We start from the raw sequence: 24,953 nt of genomic DNA on the forward strand, positions 1-24,953 counted from the left end.
GGGAAAAAAAAAAGAGAGACTGGGTGAGCTGCAGCACAGAGGATCACAGGAGGGAGTAGCTGGCATGTGCATGCCAGTGCCAGAGTCATCAGACTTTCATCATGGGAACCTCAGCTTGACTGCCAGATAAACCACCTCCTTTTGTATTCACAGTTGCAAAATGTCTCTACAGCAGCTCTAGCAATTGTTCAGAGAGAAAATAAATAGAAAAACTTCTCTTGCATCCTTAGCATAGCAGGTGTTTTTACAAATTAAAGAAAAAAAGACATTAATTCTGCATTTTATTTTGGCCCTTTGCTATACCCCTGCTCTGTGTCTGAAATGTTTTCTTTGCCAAAGAGACAAGCAGAGGCAGTCAACTCTTTACAGACAGTTCTTTCAGGTTTATCAATGTTAAGGTTGTTTTCTTGTACACATTTCGGTACTGTTTTTTGGTTTAGACAGCATGGACTAACTGTATTTACTTTGCTGCCCTGCTGTCTTTAGCAGAAAAACTTAAGAAGTTTGTTTCTCATTCCTGTTTGCCATGGAGGCCTCAATCTCGGGGAAAATTGTAGAAGAAACTCAGTTAATTGAAAGTTAAACAAAATGAATGAAGTTTGTATGGTGCCCTGTGGGTTCTTAGACTCAAGGTCTGAGCAGCTGCCAAGGGGAGCGAGTTCCAGGGCAGGAGCATTCATCTGAGAAATCCCAGTTGCTGGACATGGAGGGGTCGAACCTGGGAGCCCCAGCTGCCTCCCAGCTGAGCTTGGCTGCCATGGCTGGATGTGGGGTGGGTCCCCTGTCCCTTCCCACACTCCTGGTCCAGAGAATTCTGTAAATGGATGGGAGGGCATGTCCCACCCCATGGGAGAGCAATAGGGATTTGCCAATAGTTCCAGGTACCTGGCTGCTTCCTTTACTAGCTGTGGAGCGAGCAGGGAGCTCTAAAATCACAAAGACAGGCAATTGCTGGGAGTTAGGGCTGATGAAAGGGCTCATGGACCTTGCCACAATGAAAGTCTGGAAGTGGCACAGAGTCAAGGGGTGCAGCAGGCAATGCAAAGTGACCGGTGGTCAGCGATGTGTCCTCTGAGTTGCTCTCCATCCACACGTCTTTGTCTCCCTATCAGAGTGATGCTCTGGACTGGTGCCTCGTTTATCTCCCAGTTCAGTCCAGCTTGGAGGTGGAGTTGAAATCACAGGGTATGGATGCAGGATGGAAGCAGAGAGGCAAAGTGTTGTGATGTCCTTTCAACTTCCAAGTGTCTTCCAAGTGCCTCTTTCTATGATATAGAACTTTGACGAAATAAAGCCATTAAGTGAAAACTGTAAGAGCAAAGATAAAGATGTATCTGGGTACACCTGCACTGTTATTTGTGAATGTTAAGCAGCATGTTCTGCCTTCCTGTAGATCAGTTTGTGTATCTGTGCAGCAGGCTTGATATTTTATTCCTCATTTGTGCCATAATTTCAGGAGTCCTTTATGCCAATGTAGACACTGATCTCACTGCATGTTGGAATTACAAAATATATGAGAGAGCTGGAATAACAAGAATGTGTGTTTTCTGAAAAAGTAGAAGGTTTCTGGAGGAGGAGTTTTCCCGAAGGGAGCTAAGTTTACAGATCTAACTCATTCAGGCCTTTTTCCTTCTGAAGTTGACACACACATGCACAAACACACAGGCTCTAGTATCTATTTCATGGACACATTCTTCCCATCTCCGTGTGTAAAGGTCTTGAAAGCAATAGCTACTGGCAGTACCCCAATGCAACATATCTAATAGGTCCTTCCCAGTTTCAAAATCACTGAGGACACACATGGTGAAATGAGAGCAGAGCTTAAACTACCTTGCTGTCAGAAGCAATGAAACTAGCTGCCTGTCCTTGTGGGCTTGATTTGTGGGTCCTTTGTTTTTGTAGTCTTGGTTTGCTGACTACATCTCAAGAACTGTGTTGCTAGAGCAACTTTGTTAATCTAACTCCTGCAAGTAACTCCAACTCCAACTGTTGAATGCAGGACTTTTCAAAATCTAATAATACACTGCAGTGGGTTTTCATTGTTTCCCAAATTTTACGGATTAATAGGCTCCAGGTGGAAGGAAAAAAAGAGTAAATTTGATTATTTGTAAACTACCTCTGACTCAGTGGATCTGCCTACATACTTAGAGAAGATATTTTGGAGCAGCATCAAATGGCCTAACTCTGCTGACTTAAACACAGCATTTCCAATTTGCATCACCTCAGTGTCTGAACCTTATGTTACCTGTGCAGATATGTAACCAGAGAAGGGACACTGCCTCTTCTCAGCTCCACATTTGACCTTCTCTGTGTTGACCTGTGATTGTGTCTACAGAGATATGGAAGCACATGTATGATCACAAAACATCTATGCTTTGCCATGCTTTCCTTTCTGCTTAGATGGGAAATCTTAGCTCCAGTAACTATCAGAGAAAACGTTTTGATGCAACCAACCACTGGAAGAAACAAATGTCCCCAAAGTAGACCTTGTGATTTGTACCTGGTCAGGACACCCTGAATCTGCAGGCTAACAGGAGCAGAGTTCCTTACTGGCTGACATGCATTTCCCAGGCCTAAATTTCTGTCAGGAGTTTTTTTGGGTTTTGTTGGTATTTTTGTTTTTTACCTTGCCATCCCTCCTGTCGTGCTGCTGTTCATACTTCCCAGCCCAGAGGAGCTCTGTCCAGGCTTTATCTTAGTGATTTGTATTCCTATGGTCACCACAACAGTTCAGGCTTATTCTTTTGAACAAAATTAATTATTGTTAGGTTATCTGGGAGATGGACTCAGATACTCTGTTTCACTAATACGTATAATTTTGAAGAGCTTTTGTTTAAAAAGATTTGTTATCTACTGCTTACTGGCAGGTTTTGAATCTCACATCCCTGTTGAGATTGATTTCCTGTACATGCCTAATTACTGATGACACAGTTAGATATAAGCTAAAGAGATATCTTGCAACTGGGAAAAAAAAAGGAAAATAAAAAGCTTTAAGCCAAGTTCCCTTTGACTTAATCAGAAAGAGGCTTAATTTTATTTCATTTAGTAAAGACACCATGGAAGGAGCCTCCTCCAAGAACTTGCAGCAATATGAGGAGTGTGTACAAAACATGTCCAGACATCAAACAGGGCAACTCCCAAAATGTCTCTGCATTTGTAAACATGCATCACATCTGCTCAGCTTGGCTGTAAGCATGAAACGTAAAACTTGGGATAGCTGTCTTATTAATTTGAATGGATGCTAATTCAGGCTGTGGCTTGAGGAGATGGAGGATGCAGCTGCAGCTGGCTTGAAAAAGTTTTTCAAGAAAAAAAAGATGCCCTGAAAAATTAAATATGTTTTTATTAAAGAAAAGGATCAGTTGCCTAATCTGATTTGTAGTGGATCCCTAGTTAGGCCATTTGGAGCAACTGCCTAAGCACTGCTGTCACTGTTAACCTTTTCCTGGGATCAAACAACAATCTTCGAACCAAAGGATGTTCACTAATGATGAGAACATGGAGAGAGGGAGAAAAGCTTCTGTGGCATTGAGATATGTGTCTTTTATTCCACACTATATGTGAAAATGGCTAGGGAGCCTTTATTGGGATGTATATTGAAGCTTTATAACCACCACAACCACGGACTAGGCTGCTTCAGCAGGTGCACTTTTCCAAACGCCTAGCAGAAAATCTTGCAGTGAGAATGGGTAGCTAGTAGTTTTTAGGGATGTAGAGTGGCACAGCTTATCCCTAAGTTAGAAATATTTATGTAAGTATAAATAAATAAACAGATAAATTTCCATAATAAAATATATTATAGAAATATATTTTACTTAGTCAATAAAGAGAAGTTTTATACCAACATAGGTGCCTGCACAGCAGGGATAGTACTCTTAGAGACTACATAAACTAAACCAATATATATTTGATGCATACTTATGTATGCATAACTATATTTGATACATAATTATAACGTGGGGAGTGTATGGAGATCAGGTCTGAGTTGTGGTGTAAAGTGAATGGCCCAAGGTGACCTTCATTCACGGCCAGGCACTAAATGAGGCTCCTGGTTCAAATGTTAATGTAATATTGTAGTCACTACGCTCCTGGTTGATACACCTTTTGGACACAGTTGCTGGAGGAATTTTTTGCCCATAATTGTGTATCACTGTCCCTCCTTTGCAAGTTACATCTCTAAGATTTTACTGGCAGAGCTGCTGATTTGACTTGTCTCATGCAGTTCTGTCAAAATATCTACGTATACATCTGACTATGAAGAAGCCTGGGGCTTTTGACTAGAGGCAAAACATGTCGAGCACAACAAGAATGAGGTGATCAAGACTTTCAAGAGTTTGGGGATCTGAAATTAAAAGAACAGGGTCTTAGAGTTTTACAAACTATTTGAATCCATAAATACAAGAACAGTTATGATTCCCTCACTGGACTACTTTCACACACTGGTTAGTGTAATTATTGTCCCTCTCCCCTCATGACAATATCTAGTCAGATGCGCCAGTGAGGCACACTCTTTTTCCGTAGAAAAGGGTCTTCTTTGGGGAAAGAATTTACACAGTTTTTGATACAGAGGCAGCAAATCTATCACTAGTTGAACATGGAAAGCACAGTTTTGGGAGTGCTGCAACCTCCTGGAAAATGTTGAGCTTCACAATGTAGATATTAAATACCATGTAGTGAGCACTCCATGTGGATTTTGGCGGGGTAGAAAGGGGAAAGTAAGGCACCTTCTAACACAGCAAGTGAGGTCTGCTTCTTACGGGTGCAAAAATGCCTTGAACTTTTGCCTTTGGCAAAACCTCAATTTATACGTGTTCTGTGGCTTGTGTCACTTGGCCACATCCCAAGCTCACCTCTAGTGTGGCTACATTTCAGCAATAAGCCAGAGCTGTAGCCCATCGTGTTAGGCACAGAGCAAATACACTGGCAGTCTCGCTCTGAACATCTCCTGGACTAGAAAGACCAGCAAAAGAGGAGGAAAGGAAAGAGAAGCAGCAGAAAAAAATCATCCAGGGTTGCACAGCATGCAAACAAGGCAGCAGAGGTTCCTGCTAATGGGTGGTGGCTGTTTTCTTGCCTTCCCAGCCACCATGTTGTCTCACTTAATGCTGCAGAAGGTAACTTTTGGGTCATGTCTAGGCACAGGGCTTTTGCAGGGCAGCTCTGGCTTTTCATGCTGTGACAACCTAAAAGCATTTCTCATCCTGTATGACTCCTGTGTCCTGCTGCCAGAGTGACTGTCCTAATGCCTGAGTGACAAACAGGTACATGTGCCTATGTAGAGGTTTTTCTAGGGCAAAGTTCGGCTTTTGAGTTTCAAACTGCTTGTATGCAGCAGGTCATTGCTACTGCTGGAGCTGGGCCTCGAGCACCTGGACCCCTGATGCCACAGCCTCCACCTTACACTTTGGGCTGAAAGGTGCTGTGCAATGGATACATCGTGTTGTTAACACAGCTGATTTCCCAAGGGAGCTGTGTGCAAGTGGTTTTTTTTGTTCTTTGATTTTTCCCTAATTCACAGAAATGTCTGATGTTCTCCAGAGTACAATAGACTTTATCCACGTTGCTAATGATTATTTCTATTTGTCTCCTTAATAGGACTGAGGGAGCAGTGACTGGTCACCCCTCTGCAATGTCACTCATGATCCCTCCTGGACCTTTTGAGTGACTAGGCTGGTAGGAAATGACAACAGAGTGCTGATGAGATTAGCACTTCTTCCTCTTCATAGTGTAGAAAACCCCAGGACTAACTCATTCTTCAAGCTCCTCAGTGACTAATAGGTATTTTATCATCCTTTCAATTAGAAAGCATTTATCAGTAATCTTTGCTAGCTCACTGCATGAATTGACCTGTCATTCACTGTCTCTGCCCTTGGAACTGGTAATTAAGTTTAGCAATCTGCCTCAGCAGCTCTGATTGAGATACGTGGTATGTTTCCATGTGAGTAGGCAGACACTTTGGGTTTTCCTTCCCAATAAAAAAGGGCTTTGAGAAAAGTGAATGAATGGTCCCAGCAGATGCCCTGTGACAGGTACCTGCAACCCTGAAAGCCTCACAAGCAGAGCTCAGTGAGTGGCACAGAGCAGCCGGGCTGCAGAGGGGTATCAGTGGGGCTAGCCTGACTACCTGTGGCCCAGGGAAAGGAGCATCTTTATTTGGAGTTGGCCAACATAAGCTGGGACCAGTACAGAGTGCTTCCTAGCTGAGCACCTGCTTCATGCCTAAACTTTCCAAACTGCATGCTTTTGGAACAGTAGAGGAGATTTTGCACTTCATTCTTGATGTTGAGGTATGTCAGCCTTGAAGTTTGGGCACAGATACAAAGCTCTGAAGTCTGGGTACCTCTTTGTTGTTGAGCAAGGGGTAAAGCAAAGCAGTTTGTAGTGAAGCATGTTATGTATGGTGAAATCTGGGGATCAAGTACACTGACACAGGTCCTACACCTTCTCCGGTACAATTCTCCTCAGTGCCAGCAGAGGACATGTCCTGTTGACAGTGTAAACAGCAACAACAAAAAAGGTAAGCCAGCCTCCTGCTGAAGGCAGTTTTTTAAGGGGGTTGACCCTACAGAAAAGTGACTGAACTGCAATGGCACAGTGTGATTTGCCGTGCTGTCACAGGTATTGCTGACATTGAGGCCGCATGCCTGTTGTTATCTCCTGCCCTGTCCAGGTAATCGCTTTCTTTTTAAGATGAGAGGAAATTTGCAGATTGCTTACACTAAAGCCACACTGCTGGTAAAGGAGCTTTCCCCCCCTCATGTAAATCTGTGGCTGACAATAGTTGATGGGGGCTGATTTTCAGTAGCTAGCCCACTGTTTTTTTAAGCAAATGACTCTGAAAAAACAGACATCTTAAAAAAACCCACACAACCTCCTTCACAACTGCCAAGGGGTACAGAAATGCCAGGGTCCCCATTACTCACTCCAAAATCAGGTTCAGGTTGCCTGGCTTGGGGTTTTGGAGGAAACACAATTTGCAGAGTTCACTGAACCTCACAGAAGATTTGGATTTGAATTTGTCTGGAGCTGCCCTGAAATATTTCTTACTGTTTCTGAAAATATTCCTTACTCTCTTTTACCACAGGAAACGTCCTAAGGGGATTTTTCTGCTTCTTCTTTTTCCCCTCCTTCCACTACACGAGGTTCGTCTCCCTGCTGTCTTAAGGAGACCACCTACAACTTAAGGAAATAAAGACCTCTGTGAAAAAATATAGGCAAACCCAGTATTTAAGGGTGAGCTCCCCACAATATTTATCTAGTTGTCTGAGCTGGTGTAACCACAAAATGGGGAAGAAAAAGAAATTATTATCATGTGGTGGCTGGGAGGATAACCTCTGTTTAAAAAACAACAACAAAAACACAATGCAGCAGCGTAAAAGTGATGAGAAAAGTGCCAAGTAGAGGAAAGGAAAAGGACTGATATTTATGAGCTATAGTAGATAATAGCACTAGGAGGTATTGCTTGGTGAGGATAAAACAGCAGACATCTTTAATTTTGGAGCAGAGAGATGGGGTCTTGTATAGTTTATTTAACAGATTTCTCTGTATTTATAGGGGAAAAAAGTGGTCCTGAATATGAAAAAAAAAAGAAAAATAGAAGAGATGGGCAAAAAAATATACTTTCTTCCCTGAAAATACCCAGAGGTTCCTTAAAGAATTCTGCACCCTGAAGATCATGTGCCTTAACTTCAGACCTGAAAAGTAGAGAAGGAAAGAAACACTTACAATTTGGAGCAAAGGCCGCCTTTCCTCACCGAGGCACTAAGCAGGGACGTAAATTACAGGGTATCTGTTTCAGGCCCCTTTCAGTATACGGCTCCTATAAGAGCTCCAGAGTAAGATAATCCTCTGTAGATCAGAGGCAACGTGTTATTAGCTGGAGCTCATAGGTTACATTTAGTGGTGCCTGGGGTACCTTTATGCTGAAGTGTTAGTGTCAGCCCGAAAGCACATAATCTTTCTCTTGAGTCTAATTATACATTCATTGCACATGCAACAGAATATTCAAATGTGTTTAATTAGTCAAAAGATTGTGCTTTACACCCACAAAAGCAAGGCAGTAAGGACTAAGGATGAAAAGTCAAATAGCCTCTTTTATCTAATTGCATCTCTGACTGCCTGGGAGTCCCCAAGCACCAGTGTGAAAGATGCTATAAAAATATTTAAATATAAAGCCGTAGCTGAATAAGCTACAGCCACAGCAAATGCCAGTGTTTCTGTTATGCTTAATGACCAGTTGAATTGTTCCTGATTTACACCAGTTCAGGAAAAGTGTATGGTTTGTGTCCGTTCAGCCCCTCAGTTGGATCACCTCTAACATTTGTGGTGTGGGCAAAATACCTTCTGTTGTTTGTAAAAGAGGTTCATTATCTGTTTTAAAAATGCCTTATTTATATTTTCCCATTAAAGAGTATTAAGTAAAGTTCTCAAGGATTTCCATTAAAGTTCGGTTAATAGCTCAAATAGAGGGTTATATTTAATTATAAAGGCTTCACCCTTGAAAACAACACCATCATTTTATCTTCTCATCTGAAGTACCTTGTTTTTTCTTGTTTTTTGGTGTGGTAAGTTAACAGGATTTTGCAGGTGCTTTCTGAAATCTAATGGTGACATAATTGTTATATAAATTTGCAGCAGATAAGTTTTTACCATAGAGACTGTGGCTGAAGAAGAGATCTGGCAAGAAGGAGAATGAAGGATTGTGCTTCTGCCAGTTCACTCGCCACTTAGCCCTGGGTGAGCACTTTTGGTTGAGATTTTCAGAGTGGTCACTCTGTCCCCAAGCCCATTAATGTAACATTATTTTATACTCATTGCTGAGTATCAACAGCCCCAAAAGAGACCATCTCTGGACAGGCACTGGCCCCCAGCCAGGCATCTCCAGGCTCCTCCCAGGGGAGCCGAGTGTCCTGGCCATGCTCTGGGTCAGCCCAGCTTCATGCAGCTTTGACTCTGCTTCACCACTCAAGTAGTATAATGCCTTTATCTAAGAGGCATTTTGGGTGGAAGGGATACCTTCAAAGTAGGGTCATCTTCCATGTAAAATCAGCTTTTTCCTGGGCCAGGACAGGGGCCTGCAGATACGAGTTTTCCCAAGGTATGGTCTGTGGTATACGATTTAGTGCAAAGACAGTGCAAGAGTGAAAGAAAAAAAAGCAAACCATGAAGTGAGCTGAAAATCCAGCTCCTAGAATTAGAGGAGTTAAGGGCACTCAGTCCTGCCTTAACAGATTTCAGAAAATGAAAATAAGCCACTGTTATTTAGGATTAATTAGCTCAGCTGGGATGGGTGATAACAAATGCCCTTCAGTAGGCTGTGACCATGAAGATGCTGCATCCACAGCTCATCTTTGGGAAGCTGCAGACTTTCCTCAGAGAATGGGTGTCAGAATAAATCTGCTCAGTATTCCCAAATATCAAGATTTCATCCTGGAAAGACAGGACCTTAGTGAAAGCAGAGTAGAAAATAGCCACTTCATTCTAACTCGTATTATACAATATAGTAATTGTTTTATTTCCTTCTAGGCTGGGAGCACGGTGCCATATACAGAGCATGAATCAGGATACAGTGAGTTTATTCCTTTAGCACTTTTGAAAACCACCATGTCTGTGTATGCAGCTTGTGGAATTTTTCATGCAAAGACCTCTGTTGTTTTAGATACCCTTATAAAGGCTTTGAAAGGGATCTCAAAGAATACAAGATATTGAGGAACTGATTGACACTTTCTATGTAGACCACAGGACCATGAACTGTGGGCACTTGCTCTTGCTGCAGGCACTAACCCAGGGAAGCCTAGGTGGTCCTACCTCCGTGCTCTCCTCCAGCTCTGCAAATAAATTCTAGGTAAGTTTTGGCAGTCTTTGGCACTTTGGTGCAAGCAAATCTCCTCCTGTGCTGACTCTTTAATAGAGGAGATCTGTTTGAGCCAAATTTTCTTCCTTCTTTCCACTCTGCAGCTTCTGTCATTTGGAGGTGTAGCTGGGGAGCAGAGTTCATGCCAGTGTGTCTTCTGAGGAACAGGTTGGCCTGTTTGGACTTTTTTTCCCCTAAGGGTGCAATGACCAGCCCGTGGAAAAGGTGTTCAGAGGACTGGAGTGGCATAGCTGGTAGGAATATTGAGGAGGGGGTAGTGAGGCTACAGTTGTAACTGTAAGCACAACCTCTGGCCATAAATTTGATATTTTCTCCTCCTAAAACACCATCTGCTTGCTACTGTTTATATTCCGTCCCAACCCTCACACATTCAGGCAAGTCTGTGCTACAGGGACACCTGTAGTCACAGCTCCTCCCTGAAGTCATCTTGCAGCTTGGGAGGAAGGTGACCTCCCCTTTCAGAGTACTTCAGCCTGAATTAACAGAAAACTGCCTGTGGTTGTGGGCACATTACTTTGAGTGTTTATGCCACTTATCTGTTACCTAAAGATGGAGGTTTTGAAGACACTTTTAAGTGTTTTTTTTCCTTTCAGCTGCTAATCTTACAGTGTCAGGAGCCTGCACTCATGAGAAAGTTGCACCAATTTACTTCAAGGGGCTTTAAGTTTTAGTTAGAGTGACATGGGACGTGTTACACATGTGGAGGATAGGAAGGCTCTGCAGAAGGATCTGGGCAATGCTAGAAGCAAAGTGTGACCTTGCAGCTTCCCATTGTGCTCTTTCACTTCACTTTTCTGGTCAGTCACGAGAGCTCAAGCTCTCCCCATCTCCCATCACCCTTGCAGGGTGTGTACTGTGTATTCCACTGCAGGGCAGCCCTCCCTGGCATGTGGTTTGCTCCCCGACAGCTCATGTGAGCACTGCTGGGACTCCAGGCTGTGGATCCTGTACTGGGTGGGCTAGGTGGATGACTCACAAAAGCTGGGATTGTGCCCTGCCAGCAAGCAGCAAAGTGAGCAATGATGCTGCCAGTCCTCTGCAGGGTGAAGTGAGCCTCCCCAAGGCAGCCCTTTGTCTCTTGGAGGGAGGATGAGGAGGAGGTGTAAATCGCAGCCAGGTTTCCACACGGTAACCTGAAGGCCTTTACCTCTGTAATGTGTTTCACAACTAGCACGGTGGGCCAAGAGATGACTTTTGTGCTTTTCTGGTTTTCCCACCCAGTGTGGCTCGGTCCCTAATAAAAATCAGTGGGCAGTAGGTTTCTTGGGTAACCATTTCTCCATGAGACAAAATGAGAGAAAAAACAAACTGGGAATTATGGGCTGTTGGATTTTGCCTTGCTCATCCTTAAGGCCTGTGTGCAGATGTGTAGCGCCGAAGGTCAATGGCCGTTGACTTCAGCTTCTTCCCCTTAATTTTTATGTCCACTCTTACTGGATAGGATGGGTTCAGCTCTTTTCAGGATGCTTCCCAGTGTTTTTGTTGGGGTGAGGACAGGGGCTTCCTATGGGAAGTCAGCCCATGAGGCTCATTACCACCTCTGGAACCATTACTGTGCTGAGGGATGAGCGAGGAGGCTCTTGCAAGGAGGAGTGCTCAAAGCTTGCAACTGCAAAAATCCAAAAGCAAAACAGTGGAAAGCTGGCTGGACAAATGTGGAAAGCTCTTGGAAATAAACAGCCCACAGAGGCACAGCCAACCTTTTTGAAACTGGTTTAAAGCGATCAGTTACTGAGTCCTACTCCATGTGGGTTGAGCCTGAGGGGAAGGCTGGCATTCCCTGCGAGGTGTGCAGGGGGCACAGCGGGTCCCTCTCCCAGCCGGGAGCCTCCTGGGGCTGTAATGTGGAGACGTGAAGCCAGCTGGCTGTGTTGGAGGCCAAAAGCCTCTTTTCCCAGGGGCTGGAGCAAAGTTGAGGGTGTTGAGCAAGATGCAGGGCTGAGTCTGGCATCCCCCAATGGTGGCAGGGGAGGGCGAGGGCATGGCAGGGTTGTGGGAGTTGTTGTCATCCTGCATCCATCTGCCCTGCAACATTTTTAAAGTGCTAACATATTTTATGACGCCGTGCAAGTGAAACGAAATAGTGGCTCCTGGCTCCTCGTAACTTGTGTAAATTCCAGATGTGACAATCCTTTTACTGGCAAATGTAGATGTTTATCCCTGTGCTCTCCTCGAGTTGAATTAGCTCCCACTAGGAAGAGCTCGTTGAAAATGTGCCTGCCTGGCTACTAAATGGCTGCCTAATTGTCCCTCTGCCCCTTCCCGGAGCTGCACATAAAAAGTGCAATCCAAATTCCTGGGCAAACCAAGCAGGGCTCTGGAGAGCACTTCCCGCCCCCCTTCAGGAATTGAACGTCACGCCTAAAGGATAATGCAGGATTAGGGCAAGGGGAAAACGAGTGGCTTAAACAGATCCCAACTGCAGCGAGGCTCAGCAAAATGTGTCCTTATTCTCAGCCATAGCCCTCTCTCTCTCTCTTTTTTTTCTTTTTTTTTAAATAAAATTTGTTATTATTGCAAGGGGAAGGAGGAAAGGGGCCTCCAGATTGTGAAACAAGCGGAAGAGGAACAGTGTTAGTTCCCTGAAAGCCCCCAGCCCAGGCCACAAGGCTGCCTTGCCCTCTGCCACATGGTAGCCTACATGGGAAACCCTTCCCGGCCCTTCCCAGCCTGTCCTCCCCCACCTCCTCCTCCTCCTCCTCTCCCGGAACACACAGGCACTAGTTATTAGGGATTAGGTGGAACAGATGCATGTAAGATGCTTACTGCCTTTTCCAGACACAAGGCCACTTTCCAATCAGCTCAGAGGAAACAGGGTAATTAGATGGAGTCGCGGTCGGGGAGTGGAGGGGAATTAGCCTCTTACTCAACCAGAGCCTGCAAGGCCACCTCTTCCCCCCCACATTCCCTCCTTTCCCCTCCTCCCCATTCCTCTGCCTACTCTGTCTTTTCAAAGCTTTTTGTTTTTTCTTTCCCTTTTCCAGGAGGCAGCTGATGCCGACAGGCTGGATGCCAAGCAGGTCAGGCCTCTGCAGCTGAAACTGCCCGAGATTCTTAAGCGGGATGATGAATCAGCTGTGTCCTTTAGGACACATCCTCTCTTGGACATGCTGCTGGGATGTCTTGTCTTTCTGCTGCTTCCCCGTGAGAGTGTGCTCAGAGCTGCTGGCTGATGACACTGGGTGGGTTGATGAGTTTGGTTTAACTCTTCCTCCTCCCCCTCATAAACCAGCTTTGCGCCCTGGTGAAATTATTGCCCCTTAAGCTGACGATAGCAGTTGTCGATGCAGTAGAGAAGGAGTGCCGGGCTTTGAAGGAAATGTTGCCTTGCTTGTCATTTGCCTGCTTTTAAAAGCATATTAAGATAGCTTTGGCTTGAGTGCCCTGCAGGCAGGAATTCTGAGTGAGGACAGGCTGGTGTTCACTGTGCCCATCCCTGCTCCCAAAAAAAGCCTTGACTGTTGGGGTTGCTGAGTGCAACTGCTGCGGACTGGAGGCTGCTGTACCCAGGCTACCTCATGCCTGATCACTCTCACAGCACAAGAGATTTTTCTTTTCCATCTTCTTTAAAAGTCCTTGGGTGTGTTTACACTTAAGTGCTTGTTCATCCCTGAGGAGATTTTGCTGGGTAAAGTCCTCCAAATGTGGAGGGCTGTCCTGTCACTGTTATGCACAGGGCAGCTGAAACAAGGTAATGGTTATCAGGCACTCGGATGATGATTAAGAAGCTGACTATTGTATTTATGATCATCTCCTCCCACAAGCTCCTGCCTTGCTTGTTTGCCTTCTGAGGCCTGACTGTACTGCTGTTTGTTTCGAGAGCACTGCTCTTTTCCAAGATGTTTGGTTTTAAAACCCGTCAGAATGTCCCCACGGCATTTGAAAGGGGATGTGCTGTGTCACAAAAGACAGTGTTCCCCATGGAAGGATTTTTTTTCCAAGTGACAGGTCAGTTGGGCAGTAAACATGCAAAGGAGAATCACCATTACAAATGTATGTGACCAGAGAAGAGCTCTGAGGCAAAGAAACCAGAGAGTGTCTGGGCTTTCCCAAATGCAGGTGCTGCTCCACACTGGTAGTACCCTTTTGAACATCATGTAGATAATTTTCTGAGATTGACAATAACCTCTTTTCATAAGCATGCACAAACACCAAATGTTGAAATCCACTTCAGGGCTGGATGGAAAATTTCTGACTATGGTTTGCTGTCAGGAAATGCTGGTTCAGCAAGAGGAAAAAGATGTCAACTTCAATAGTAAAAAAGGATCAGAAACAAGCAGAAAAAATATGATACCATTGAAGATACTCTCCTGGGGGCTTTTTGAAGCAGTGAGGTTTATTTTTCAGTGCCCTGTTTTTATTGTTCATTGACATGTGGGATAAACACAGCCAGAACAGAGGCTGCACCATCTTTTTCCCTGTGATTTTGCTTAGTATATGGTAGGTAACAGCTTCTACATACCCAAAACATCCTTCCCAGTGCCTACCTGCAATAACACAGGTGGTAACAGTGCAGGTAGAGGGGAAGGAACTCTTTCTGATGTACCACCTTTCCTAAGGGAGAGGAAAGTGCTTCTGTAAAGTACAAAACTCCCAGGGAGGCATGCTGGGATCTGTCTTGGAGGTGGATTATCTCCTTCACTGACACCCTGCTCTCCTGGCCATGTGGGTTAACTGATGACCTAGTAAAACCATTGGCTCCTCTCAGGTCTTGACATACTCCTCATTTATGTAGCTGCAGCTACTTAGGTCTGGTAATTCTAAAAATGGCATTCTTCCTGAGCACCCAAGTCCTCACAGGAGTACAAAATTAAATATGCAGGACAGAAAGAAGACATGGAATAATAACCCTGTGTTGCATGGGAAGTGTGTGTAATTTTGGTTACTGCTCTGCATTTTTTTATGTCTGCCAAATACATGAGATTGACAAGTAAATAGACAAAAATATATATGTTGAAGCAAAAAAAGCTAAGAAAAACAGTATTCTAGTTCAGTTCTGAAAACAGCCAACCAAATAAATCTCCCCAAATACACAGCTTTTCTACCCAGGGTGGCTGTTTGGTTGAGGACCTTCCCAATTAGCATTATAAACATACCAAAGTGCTATGCGTGTTTTAGAGTAAATTGACTACATAGATTATTACTGTTGGATAGCAATTAAAATGATGGAGTAGTCTAATCTATGTCCTGGTGTAGTGCCAACTATCAGAGCTCTGATTTATGCATTTCTTCCTCCTCCCCATGCTGCTTCTGAAATGGGACAGCGTGGGAAGCCTGGCAGTGCATGGGACAGAACTTCTCTCAGCAGTATCAGGCCACTTGTTCCTTGAATTCCCCTCCGGGAAGTGGGATGGTGGGAGGAGAAGAGACTTGGCGCTTCCCATCCCTCCTGATGAATGGGGCCAGGCTTTCTTTGGACTGCAAGTGAATTCACCGGGCCAGATGCTCAGGCCAAGCCCCAGGATTGCTTGTTCCTAGGAAGGAAAGGTAGAAGATTCCTGAGGTCATTTTAAAAAAAAATTATTTTGTGATATGGTGAAGTTCCTGTTTCAGAAGTGATGTTTGTATTTTAGTCTCCTTTTTCAGTGCTGCCCCTTAAGGCAGAGGGTACAAGAGGGGTGCATCATTTTTATGACAACAAGGATGCATCCCTCGCAATTGTGACTCCCTCTGGCTGGGATGTGGGATGCTGTGTCCGGCCTGCTGTGTTTTCTGTCTTTCTCTGGGACAGGTGAAGTGAGTACTGCAGTAACAGATAGATTCGTGATGGATGGACTGGCAGAACCAACATATTTTACAGAGGTTAATAAGAGTTTTGTAGCTGTTATTTATTGCCAGGACGGGGAACGCCTACATGTGTCCCTATCTCTTATTGCAGTAGTAACGCTTGTCTTGAAAACCAGCTCATCAGCTTTCCCCCAGGCACTTGTCTGCTTTTCCCCTCCTTACAGTTTCTTCAGGCCATGCTGCCCGTTTAGCATTTCCCTGAACTACAAGGGACAGACTGAGTGTCTGGGAATGTATGCACAAATCAGATGACCCGAAACAGCCTGCATTTTTCCCCCGTTACTGGATCACTCAGGTGTTCTTGCTTTGAATCTCCCTCTTTGTTACCTACCGGGGCATTTGTGGCTGGAAGGTTGTCGGGACAGGGGCAGTTTGACACAAGCATGCACAGCACAGAGGAGCAGTCTGACCTGCTCGCAGCTCCACACACTGCTGCTCGGATGACAGTGGTGATTTTTCACGCCTGTTATTGGAAGAAGGAAGTAACTGTTTGCAGTAAGCCACGTACTAACCAGGAGCTGGATTTCTGGGGACCTTTACCCGTTTGTTTTCCTCTCCGAGTGACTTGCCTCTGAGCGGGACACTTTGCAGCCCGAGCCTATGTCAGCCCTGCCGGGGTCTGGCATTTGTCAGTCACTCAGAAGATGGGAGCTTAAGTGAGAGGTTTTCCCAGTCGCCAAACATTGTTCCTACTATGGGAGGCTTTTGGTCCCAACCTTAGAGAAGCTGTCAGTGTTCTGGCTGCTGGGCAATGCTTCTGCCAGCCCGGGGGTGAAAAAGGAAAGGCAGGGTTGTCCAAGTCTCTGGCCAGATAGCGCCTGGATTTCACTGCCACGTGATGCAGCTGTTTAGCAGCTTGTGCATGCAAAAGCTGTTGAAAACCAAAGGGGCATGGGAGAAAAGGAAGAAACATTTTGTTTCTCATCTCCCCTCCTCTGCCTGTTTTTGTCATGCTGCTGTTCTCCTGCCCCGCTCCTCAGCTATTTGGCAGAATCGCTGCCATTGCAAATGTACGTGACTAATCTGTTACTTGGGGAAACGATTCACAGGCATGAATGACCCAGGCGGTCAGGGAGCTGATGGGATCCTGTGCTGGGAAGAGTGTTTTGGGGTTTTGGGGGGTTTGGTGTGTTTTTTTTCTTTCTTTCTTCTTTCTTCCCTAGAGGGTTGCTCCCTTTGTTAACTGATGGGAGAGAGATACCCATCGGAGTACTAGATGGATAGGGTCTCTGTTAAAGAGGTGGCCACGCTCTTCCCGGCCCCACGGGCAGATGCGCTGCACCAGGACTGCACGTCCCCCTTCCTCCCCAGCCACGTGGATGCCGTTCCCTCGCGGTGGCACGGTGCCATCAACCACAGCGTGCTCGCCGGAGTGCAGAGGCTCTGGAAGGTCTGGGTGTGAGATTAGGGCAGATCCCTACAAGTTCGTCTCCCAACCAGCTCAGGCAGACACCCGAGGCCGTGGGACCGGAATGCTCTGACCTGAATACAGCCAGGCACTGTCCCTTCAAGCCCGGTCCTCGCCTCCCTCCACCACTTTGCTTTGCTCCGTTTCAACTGTGCATCCTTAAGTGATTCAGGGGCTCCGGGCCAAAGGGCTCTTTGCCCCGCTGGGCTGATCCTGAAGAGAAGGGGTGATGTGCCAGGAGGTCTGGGAGGCGAATGTCATTTCATCACAGTTCTCCCGGGAGAGGTAGAGGGATCCAGCATGGGAACAACGGGGGTGGGGGGGCAGGGGTTAATGACTAGAAATGGGATAAATTAAAGAAGGGAAAATGTAGGCCAACTATTTGAAGAAAACATATGTCTAAATGTGGTCAAGCCAAGAACTATTTTCTCAAAAAAATAAGTAAATTCCAGAGAATGACTAAATTACTGGACACAGCTCCTAACTAGGCACCTTGAAAATGTGTTGAATCAGGCTGTTGGTGTGAATTACTCGCCCAGCTCTGGAAAATATACCCTAGGGAGTACCAGCTTTCCTGGTTTTCCACTGATCTTAATGCCAAAGTGAAACCTCCTGAGGCAAAGGGACATTAACTAACTTAGAGTGCCATCTAGCCCCATCTAAGACATAAGACGTCTATGAGTGATTGCTAATTTTGTTCCTGTAACGGGGAGGCTGAGTCTCTTCAGCTCTAACCCACCTCGTAGGTCATGTGTTTGTGGATATTAAGTGTATCTTGGAGTACATCTGTGCATGCACTGGGATGTATTTTTGAAAACCTGTCCATGAGCCATAAACGTAAATGCCTGACAGGGAGCCATCCCAGCTGGACAAATCCTATGTGTTTTCATGGCCACTGGAGGTGGGGAGGGCAGCTCAGTGTTGCTTAGGCCTGTCTGGCACTTCCCATTGATAAGACCTTACTTTGGATGCCTCAGGGATTTGCCAGCCTGCAAGTGCTTGAGCTGGGAGTGTTGGGTGCTGGATGATTGCTGCAGGCTGTTTGTGGGGACGTCTCCCCAGAGCAGCGTTTGTAACAGCTCCCAATGCTCAGAGCACGGGTTTGCACTTTCTTAGGGAAAAAAAAAAAGGCAAATAAGAAAGCAGCAGTACGGCTGCTGCTGCTCATCTTGTGAAACACGTTGGGAGCAGAGGGTGGTGGCTCCAGCTCCTGCCGCCCACACTGTGCTGTGACTGCATCCCTGCGCCTTTCACTGCACTCACCACAGACACATCATCCCCTGAAAGATGGGGACATGGGGTGAACTCTGGTGACCCATCAAAGGCCACAGAGTGGAAAAAGATGCCTTGGGCTCCCTGGTACAAGGGTTCAAGGCCCCTTGAAGTCTGTGAGTGTCCTAAAATTGCTGTGTTAGCTCTTTGGGCCTCTGCTTTTTGCCCTTGTGGGCTCCAGAGGGATTCAGGGGTGCTGCTGGGGTCCATGGGTTTGGTGCAATAGCTTGGTTTTAAGTCTGCAAAGCTGGTGCCAGCCTTTCTTTTCTGTCTTGCAAAAGACTAATGCAGGGAAGCTGGCCAGACTGCCAAAGGTAGCAAAGTAGCCTTTTTCTATGCAGGAAAACACCCATTATCCTAACTGGGCTTGGATTACCAGTGTTTTTTTCGCACTTTCTCCTTTATGTTTCTTTTTTTTTTTTTTCCTTGTGTGCTTGCAGTAATGTCCGTAGCCAGACATATGCTCATGGCCTGGAATGAAGTCGGCTGCAATTTCATCCTAAGGGAGTCGCTCAACAGGGGTTTTGTGGAGGCTGGATGCAGGCTCTGGTGGAGCTGCACATGTGCTGTTAGACCTCCAACTGCACTCGCCCTGCCTTCAGCTTTGTGGGAACGGGGAGCAGCAGGCTCAGAAATACAGCCAGTCTGGTGCACATCTGGAGGCAGTAATTGGAGGTAAAGTGTGCACCTTCTGTTCTCGATCGAATGAGGTGTTTTCTTGCATTAGCGATTTCAGCGCATCAGCACCAAAATTCATCCTTTTAAACACACTTGCTCCCCATCCCCCATGCTCTGTGCTGGTCCGAACCTTCTCCAAGCATAAAGGTGTTGGGAGCTGGGTTGCAGGGTCAGGCCTCTCTCCTGTAAGGCTCCTTGTGCCTTACTTCCTTTATCTCCAAGAGCAGCCAGAAGCACATGCTGCGGCAACATAATCGTTTAATCCAGGCTGGTGAAACCTGTTCTCCAGATGAACAACTGACAGATCGTTTGCTCTGTAGCTCTGCATATGAATGCAATGTTTGTTGGGGTGGCTGGATGCCGGTGCCAGTTTTCCACTCCAGCTTCCAGCAAAGCCAAGCAGGAGCTTGACCATGAATCTGCTTTCAGCTCCTTCCTCTGCTCCCTGCAACATCCTTGCTGCAGCCACATTAGTGCTGGGACTCTCCCTCCCTGGCTGCTGGCCACTGGCATGGATGCAGTAGGTGCACAGATTCCTGGCAGGCGGATGCAGCCCTTGGAGGAGCACAGCAGGCCTCTGGCACCCGGGATAGGAACGTGTTTGCCTGGGGAAGCAGGTGATACCTGAAAGGGTGCAGCCAAAACTAACAAAGGTGTGTTCAGAGATAGATACAGTTTGATCTTTAGCCCCTGATACAAACCTTGCCTTGGCTGGGGAAGCTGCTCTGCCAAGCCCTCTCATAAGGGCGTAACAGCCTGGTGGATTGCTGGTGATTCCAGCAGTGGGTTGGAGCGGGGACATGTACTGCTGCCTCCCTTGCAACTGCTGTGAGTTAGCAGGGGCAAGTGAGAGGGGCACCCCCTGTTCTAGGCCTCTGAAGTCCTTGGGTCTGAATGTCAGACGTGAGGAGATGGTGCTCTCATAGTCTCATGTGCCATCACAGAATTACAGAACGGTTTGGACTGGAAGGGACCTTAAAGATCATTGAGTTCCAAGCCCTCTGGCATGGGCAGGGACACCTTCCACTAGACCAGGTTACTCAAAGCCCTGTCCAACCTGGCCTTGAACACTTCCAGGAATGGGGCATCCACAACTTGTCTGAACAACCTGTTCCAGTGTCTCACCACGCTCACAATAAAGAATTTCTTCCGAGTATTTAATCTAAATCTACTTTCCGTTTAAAAGCATTACCTGTTGTCCCACCATTACATGCCCTTGTCAAAAGAGCAGAGCCAGTGGTTCATTGCACATCATGCAAATGCATGTGCTCATGTAGGTTTTCTGAGTGCCCAGAAAATCTGTCATCTCCTAAGTGCTGGAGGTACTTCTAGTGAGCAGCCCATCCTGCTGCAGCCCTTGTTTGCTGCTTCTCTGGTTTCAGGTTCCATCCCTTCCAGATTTTGTAATGCAAGCAGCAGCTGACACTCTCACGGCCCAGCTGATGGCTTGGTGGTGGCACAAAACCAGGGAGAGTGCTGTGGTGTGCGCTGGTGGCAGCCACTGCTCCAACAAACAGCATTACAAACTTCCCAGGTGAATATGCAATGGTTTTGCAGACATATTCTTTATTTTTGGCTTAAGGAGCAAGCTGAGGGCTGAGACTTTACCAGGGCCAGCTTATGCCTCTTGAATTGCCTGATCTGCTTGCACTGCCTCTGATGATGGAGAGTTGAAAGAAGCTGCTTGCATTCAGATTGCAATCCAGATTCCTTTAAAATGTCTTTTCTGAGAAGAGCACGCCTTAAATATTTTTGGGCCCAACACTGTGAGAGGTTGGCTCAGCCCCCAGAAACACTTTCCAAAGCTTGTAGTCCAGAATAATGTGCTCTAAAAATGCACTGCATCCCCCTGCATTAGCTGGTCCGACCTACTGTGGCCATATAACAGGATTTTTCTTTCCGCTCATATGAGATTTGTATTAAGATCTGTATTTGTTGCACAGTGCAACAGCTTCTTTTTCTTCCTTGTTCCCTGTTATGCGCATCCAGTGCCTGTCTCTGTGCTAGATGAGAGCCTGTGGGGCATTTAGGGAGTGCAGGTCTGGGCCGTGTATCACCCTGTCACCAGGACCAAGCTGGGAGAGGTCAGTACATGTGCACAGCTCGGAGCAATGCGTGCTGTGCTCGGGGGGGGATGGGAAGTTTGAAACCGTCAGTGGTATTTTATCTTCAGTTTGGCATGGCTCAGGTTTGTCAGCAAAACACCATGGTCCTGAAATTTCAAACTTGAGGCAGAGCTGGGAAGAACATCCTAGAGCTCCTGGGTTTCTGTCTAGGGCTTTGGACACAGCTTCAGTCAAAGATTCCCCCTTCCTGAAAGAAGAGAGATGTCAAAGTGTAATGTTTACATCAGTTATGTGAAGTCCACTCAGACCTATTCAACCCCCTGCCTCTGTGTAATTTTTTTTGGCAAGCATTAACTAATAAGGAAGGGAGTAAATCTTGCTTGAAGTTATTTTTCTTCCTGATCCTGTGTCCCACCCCCAGGCGCCCCATGGCAGGTGCTACAGAGGCGAAAACCAGTGCTCCTGCAGAGACAGATTAGCAGCACACAAAATGATCTCTCTCCTCCTCGTGCACCCCAGAGCCCGGAAACTCCTCCATCTCTCCAGCCTTGCAGCCCAGCTGTCCCAAACCCCAGACAGCAGGGATGGATAACAGCAGGCTGCTCCCTGCACTGCAGCCCAGGCGATGGAGGAGATAATGGGAATGATTTCTTGGTACAAGTACAAGCATGAATCCTCTGAAGAAATACTAAGCCTAGTTGTGGTGGAAAAAAAAAGGAAAATAAAGCAAATTCACACAGGTGCACACACACAGCCTCGACCTTGTGTAACGTTGGAGGGTTTGGTCGTGTCTGACTTTTTTTCTCAGCTGCTGGTCCTTGAACTCCTCCCAGTGTGGCTCCACCACTGGAGCAACAGCTGGCGTGCTGAGGGCTGCCAGCTCTGCTCACTGCAGATCAAACCTTGCACTCTGTTACTGGGGGATTTCCTTGAAGCCCTCGTGCCTTTTTGCCAGAGTGCTCAGATTGTGTGAGAATTGTGCCTTTTGATAGAAGAAAAAGGGCCGGTGGGGGGAAGCTAATTAGGAAAAAATGTTTCTAGCACTCGTGATTGTGTAGGAAAATTAACAAATAGGAAATGAGTGTGACCTACAATGAGTAAAATAATAATCTTTCTGCCCCGAGCAGGGCTGTATGGCTGTTTGGATGACGTGGTGGGGGGGGGTGTGGAAGAAAATGGAGCCCTGCTCAGTGCTGCAGGCTTGCCACTGCAACTGAAAGAGTTATTTTGCCACTCTGGATGCTAACTCATGACAGGCAATTGCTTTAGCTATGGCAAATGAAGCCCGAGGAAGGGTCCATCACAGATTAACTCCTAAGCCTCAGGGTGTTTTGCTAAGTGAGGTGCCAGACCAGTCTGTGGAAATCTTGTTCTTGATTTATTATTCATTTTAAATGTTAGATCCTGCCTGCAAAGATGAAGTGTTTCCTGGCCTCACTTTTCAGCATTGCTATTCTTTCCATCCTCTATTGCTTCCACACTTGGTACAGAGACTTGAGCTTTCAATACCTGCAAATTTCCATCGGGTTTGTTAGCAGCACTCCTCAGGAAGGGGATTATGAAAAGTTGGAGATGCTACAGGTAAGCATCCAAACAGTAATCCTGGCTTCCACAATGAGGCAGTGTGTTTTGTGTGGTTAGAGAAGCAGGAACAGGACTCATGAGTGACAGAGCAAAAAATCTGTGATTGCTGTTTGGCAGGAGATACTTAAACTTTGTCAAGATAGGCAAGTATCTCCATTGTGGTCTCTGACTCACAATTCAAATATGCTGGGAACATTTGAGGGGGCTGGGTCAGTTCTTTAGGCAGTGGGAAAACAAGGCTCTAATGCATCACGGCATAACTTTGGGTCTGTGCTCTACTGTTCTGCTTTTCTTTGAGGAAACTGGTGTGGCTGGCAGTGGGGAGAGGGAGGTGTTGTGAAACCACACACACACACTCACATGTGATTTTAATCCCTCCTAACAGTGTTTCAGACTCATTTGACTGCGGTGGCTGAACTGAACCACTTCTGACTTGTCCTCCTGAAGGTGAACGGAGGATGAGGCTGTGCAGTGGGGCTGGTGACAACTCGGTTTCAACCTCTGCTGCAGCAGACTGGCTGAGGTATGCAACGCAGAGGAGCTCGTGGAGGGGCTCACCAGCCCCTTCCAGCTATTCAGTACCACTCTGTGGGCACGAGAGTGTCACAAACTGGCTGGCTAAACCAGGCTTGCAGCTCTGGTGTGTGGTCATTATGGTGGCAAAAAGCAGCTGGGCTGTTCCGGTGAATCAGGCTGTGAGCATAGGAAGGCTTGCCAGCAGCTCGGCTCTCCTGCTTCCTTCCACTGCTGCAGATAACCCCGTGCAGCCTCCCGGGGAGGGAGGTGCATTTATGCTCTTACCAAAGGTGTTTTCTGTTGATATGGTGTGTTCCTGCACATGGAGGGGAAGGCAGATATGGCCAGACATCCTCTCCCAGATCCTGTTGCGTGGGTGAGAGCGGCTGCTGGCCGTGGGGTTGCTCCTTCGTGTTTCTCCGGCTGGAGGCAGGCACCCATTTGGGGATGCTTCCCGGAAAATACAATTGTACAGTGAGCAGATCCTTTCAGTCCATGGCTTTGCACCTTCTGCTTCTGGGGGGGGGGGGCTGGAAGGAGAACCAGGAAATGGTGCTGGAAGAATATGGCCAAAAATGGTCAAGACCAGGTAAGGAGCAGCCATATGGCAGATGAGCGGCTTGCTCCATAATTAAGCCAAGTCCTCGGGATGCAAGAGGTTTGGCTGTGCTCAGTTGAGAGCCTGGCTTCCTGTGTGTTCCTCCCTGCTATGATTCTGACCAGAAATTCCATTTTTGACCTGAAAAATCTTCCAGATGAAAATTTAATTATAAATGTGATGTATTCCCACAAGAAACTCCAGTGTCAGCAAATAAGCATTTTTTTTCTGAAAAACTGTTTTATTCACACACACAAGAACCTGGCTCTCACTGATTCCATGCTAGAGCATTACCCCGGTAAAAACTCTGTTGATTTGTTTAATAAAAATGATTATGGTTTGCAGTTAGCATCCATTAGGCATACAAGTTGCAAAGAATTGACACCGGTCATGAAGCCCTCTTACACAGGATAAATTTTCTTGGCAAGTTATTAAATCATGGCCTATGCTATAGCTGTGATTTATAAAAGGTTTCTGGCAGCGGAGAAGTGGGATGAATCAATTTTGGGAGTGCTAACCCAGATAACAACATTTTCTTTCCTTTGGTGCAACAAATTACTTGCTTTCTGCAGAGCAAAGGTGCAAGCATTTTCCTCCAGACAATGTGACTTGTAACACGGACTTTGTGAATATTTTCCTTATGTAAAGGTCTTTGCTCGTGGTTGTTATTGGTTCCATATTTACTTGGGATCTTTGCATGCAGAGGATGGCTTTTGGCTTGTGAAGAGGAACTTCTCGGAGGCTGGACCATTTCCCCTCGCACTCCTGAGCGTCTCCAGGATTGTGTGTAATGCTCAGAAAGGCTGCTAGGGGCAAGGTGCTTTTCCATGTGTAACAGAAAACTCTGCAAGCTCATTAATAAAGGCCAAATAAAATACAGCTTTGAAAGTCAACATATTTGAGAAGATACGCTGTTCTGGGAAACAAGCAGAGAGGAGGTGTGTATTTATGTGAACAAAAGAAGTCCAAACTGTAAACCATAATATATCTGTTAGTTCATTAATGCATCTGATGCTGACTGATTCCAGGGGTGTTCCTGCTGCCCAGCAGCAAAAGTGCAAATAAGTGGACAGCTGTGATTTAGTGCCAAATATTTGAACACATCGTGACAATTTGGGCCACCCACTCTCTTAAGTAAATACAGTTTCTGGAGAATAATTTCGAACTGGG

At 46.2% G+C, this 24,953-nt stretch overlaps 2 long non-coding RNA genes across 2 annotated transcripts; both read left to right on the forward strand.

The window, feature by feature from the left end:
• Positions 1 to 7,087: 7,087 nt before the first annotated feature.
• Positions 7,088 to 20,544, forward strand: LOC138106856 (uncharacterized). The gene is made up of 8 exons (XR_011149154.1): positions 7,088 to 7,233; positions 8,635 to 8,736; positions 9,526 to 9,568; positions 9,735 to 9,844; positions 9,958 to 10,021; positions 12,859 to 13,056; positions 18,782 to 19,016; positions 20,402 to 20,544. It is a non-coding gene; the product is annotated as an uncharacterized lncRNA (long non-coding RNA).
• Positions 20,545 to 22,579: 2,035 nt separating this feature from the next.
• LOC138106857 (uncharacterized) lies at positions 22,580 to 24,710 on the forward strand. Its single transcript, XR_011149155.1, has 3 exons — positions 22,580 to 22,666; positions 23,055 to 23,192; positions 24,487 to 24,710. It is a non-coding gene; the product is annotated as an uncharacterized lncRNA (long non-coding RNA).
• Positions 24,711 to 24,953: the final 243 nt, after the last annotated feature.

Source organism: Aphelocoma coerulescens, chromosome 2 (genome assembly GCF_041296385.1).
Source record: "Aphelocoma coerulescens isolate FSJ_1873_10779 chromosome 2, UR_Acoe_1.0, whole genome shotgun sequence".
NCBI classification, from domain to species: Eukaryota; Metazoa; Chordata; class Aves; order Passeriformes; family Corvidae; genus Aphelocoma; species Aphelocoma coerulescens.